Below are 3,986 nucleotides of genomic sequence, written 5' to 3' on the forward strand. Positions count from 1 at the left end.
TGTCATCCCCACCCCAGTTTTACCTTCTCATTAGAGGGTTTTTGGGTAATAGTATATGGTGTCAAGTGTTTATGTGGATGCATTTGCTTTACATGTTATTTCTATATGTTTATGCATGCAATGTTTTAAAGTTGAAAGTTTTATTAGTTAGAGTTTAGTAATTCTACTTCACCCACACCCCCTCCCCCCCTCAGAAGTATACATTTCCCATTTGTATTTCCAACAATTGGTATCAGAGCCTAGTTATCATCAGGAGAAGCCTTATAGCTTGGAGAAAAGATCTTGAGATGGAAGTTTACAAGTTGGGAAAGACTAGTGAGAATTAGGAGATTGAGATACATCTATTACTGCAACAACTGGATGAAGCCAGAGATTCCTTGAGAAGTTTGCTAAAGAGAAGGAAAGAGATTGCCATAGTATAAAATAAAACTCAATACAAAGAGATTGACACCAAAAAGTTATTTACAAAGGGTAACTCCTATGAATTAGATGCAACAATTACAAATCTCATGGACAAGAACAAAGCACAAGCTGAGGAGATCAAAAATTTCAAGTTGGAGCAAGAATCACAAACAATATTACTATGTGAGGTGATTGAACAAAAGAAGAAATCCATAGAAGACAAGGCCATGATTGAAGAAGACAAAATAATCTTGTCAAATAGATTGGAAGAAAAATTAGCAGAGCTGTCTAGGATCTCAAACATGCAATTAGACACCCTAAGTCAAATGATGAATGCCCATCATGAGTTGAATGTCACGGACATTGAGATAACTACATTGAAGTTATAGAATGAGCAATTGCAGAATGACCTAAAAAAAGAGGAGTTTTTTGAAAGCTTCAACAAGCCAAATGAAGCCACCAAGTACTTTGAGCAACTACTAAAATTCCCTAGATCCAATAAAGACACATCAGGTTTGGGCTACACAAGCACTAAAGAAGGAGAATCATCCAAAGTTGCTGAGGAAATAAAAAATAAAGGTAAGAAGTCTAAACCTACTTGTCATCATTGTGGAAAGAAAGGACACACAACTAATGTTTTCAGGAGCAAGAATGCTAGTTAGAATGCCAAGCCAAAGAACATGACACATTGTTACAAGTGCAACAAACAAGGTCATCGGGCACATGAACGCAAAACTAGAACCATGCATGCACCAAAACTTGAAGGATGCTGCTAGAATTGTCAAAAGTTTGGACACAAAGCCTTTGAGTGTAGATCGAAGTCCACATGTTCATCAAACAAGGGAACACATCATGAGAATTCCTATAATTGGACTACAATACAAGACATAGCTATCATTACTGTCAAGAGTATGGAAACATCCTGAGAATTGCATAAGAACACACTTCAGTGGAAGCTACAACAGATGGTTGAGCTAAACTACATGCTTTAGTTGTTTGAAGACTGGTCATATTAGCAAGCATTTCCCAACAAGGACAAAGGCACCTAACTTAGAGTCAAACAAGGGAAAAGGCAAGGTAGATGTTGAGTACATTAGAGGAAGATGAATAAGACATGGAAGAAGAAAGATGGATGCAACACATCAAATGAAGGGATCACTTCACTTAAAGGTTTTAGTGGTCACACTTCATCAAACTAAGGAAAAAAGAGGTATGTGGAATTGATATTTAAATGTTTCATCATACATCAGTTCCAAGATAGGTTAAGTGTTGAAAAGGAAAAATTAGCATGAATAAAGATGCAAGTTATCAAGGAAAAGCCAAGGTCAAATTTTAAGTTTTTCATCTTATTACTGAAGTGTGAAAAGTTCACTTCAATAGTCAAGTAAATTCTAGTATGTGCCAAGTTATCAGCCAAAGTTAGTTGAAGCCAAGTTAGTAGTATTTTTCGAGTAAAGGTAATTCCTATTGAGGTCAAGTAAAGGTAACTCTAGTGGATGTTGAGTAATGGAAAAATCAATGGATGCTGAGTGAAACAGAAATTGCATAGAAGCTGAGTTTACAACTGTACATGCACCATGCATTAAATGCAATGTTTTGAAAGGGTATAAGGCAAATTTTTACTCATTATTCATCATTATGAACATAGAGCAAGAGCAAGCAGAGCACATAAGTGATTAGCAAGTAGAGATTGAAGCTTTTGCATAGATTCCAACAAAAATCAAGCACTATTTCATCGATTTAAAGGTATTCCTCACGAACCGAGTTACGCAGTTATGAAGTTTAATATCTTTTGAAACCCTCATTTTGCAAAATGGCCTCTAGTTCTATAAATCCCAAGGATAAGAAACCTTTCAAAGTTCAGTTGGTTAGTAATGAGGTCAAGCAACTAGATTTTATGCTAATACTTGAAGTTGCATACAAGAATGACCCAACAAGGGCATTGTCAATCATTCCACCCAAGGTTGTAATGGTCCAGGACATAAGGAAATGCTATAATTGCAAGGTAGGAGCAGTAGGAGATATGGAAATCCAACAAGCATGTGACAAACTCTGTGAGAATGGAGTATTAAAGGAATAATTTCGAATCGTTGAGAGAAAGGGCTTAACCTGTGCCCTAGATTTCCCCACCATCTTTAAGATTGAATGGATAATAATTGTTCTGAGTAAAATCCATGATGGATGTTTGTGGTTAGAAGGAGGACCCATCAAGTTGTCAAAAAGGATTGTGCACAGGGTTACAGGGTTTCCAACTCTAGAATGGCTCAAAACCCTAAGAAGTGACTCAAAAGAAGCTATTGAGAAGAATACAGGGGCTAAGTGGAATAAAAGGGGCATGACCATTTATACCATCAAAGATCCACTTCTAGAATTTGCAGTAAGGGTTATATCCCACAAATTCTATCAATCAAGCTGACTGAACAATGTGCCATGCATTGTAGTGGATGTAGGCTAGAAAATTGTTAAGAAAGATCATACTTATAATCTAGTAGAGCTATAGCTACAAAAAATCAATGAGAATTTAGGAGCAATAAGGAGATCAAAAGGTGCTCAATGCAAATTTGGTTCCATTTTGATATGTATATTCTTCTATGTATAGAATGAGTTTCCTTCTTTTGGTAAGGTAGGTTGGAAGACCAATAGGTCAGTGGCAATACAAATTAATGAGTACATTGAGCAATTGGGAGACAATTTTTAGTCTATAATGACTAGTTATTTTAAGGATTTCAAGAAAATCTTGAAATAAAGGTTGAGAATCCTAGTTTCCCTAGTGAAAAGGTATTATGATGACATTTGCTTCCTAGTAGCTATTGACTACACATTTATCCAAGCTGCAGTACCTAGAGTGAGATGGTTGAGGCCATTGGGGTATGAAATTAACATTGATGATGCATCAACAACCATCATAGCATTGCTAGTAGAGGAAATTGAAAAAACAAGAAAACCTTTTGGTACTTATGATGTTGTGAAGTCGAAGGTGGAAATGGAGTTGAAAATTGCCTCAACTCTAAAGAAAAAGGATAAATTGGTTAAGAAGCTTAAAGCCAAATTTGGAGAGGGAGTTGAAGATGAAGAAGATGATGAAGATGAAGAAGAACAGGACCAGGATCCACTTGCCTTGACAAAAGGCATGGGAGAATATGTTGAAGAAGAAAAAGGTGTCGAGGAAGAACAAGTTGAGGAAGCACCAGCTAAACCAAAGCCTAATAAGAGAAAAGCTCAGAAACAACCTCTAGCTCAGCCCAAGGGCAAAAAGATTGCAAACCCAAGCCTTGCCAAGCCTACTACCCCAGCCACAAGAGAAACTACAAGGGCCACCACTCAAAAGGCAAAAGAGCAAACAAAAGAGAAGAAGAAGGCTACCAAGCAAATAGGTCTAGTGCAGAAGAAGATAAGAAGGAAATATGTTGCACAACTAGAATTTGATGAAGAGAGGACTGAGTCAGATGACAACATCCAGTTCAGAGTGGTAAGTCATGTGCAGCCAAGTCCAATATTGATAATATTTGTGAAAATATTAGGGATAACGCAGAATTCACTGGTTTAAAAAGTATTGAATTCAATATATTAAGTAGGGAAGATCA

Source organism: Cupressus sempervirens, chromosome 7, assembly GCF_028749045.1.
Source record: "Cupressus sempervirens isolate cs-2001-9-10 chromosome 7, ASM2874904v1, whole genome shotgun sequence".
NCBI lineage: Eukaryota > Viridiplantae > Streptophyta > Pinopsida > Cupressales > Cupressaceae > Cupressus > Cupressus sempervirens.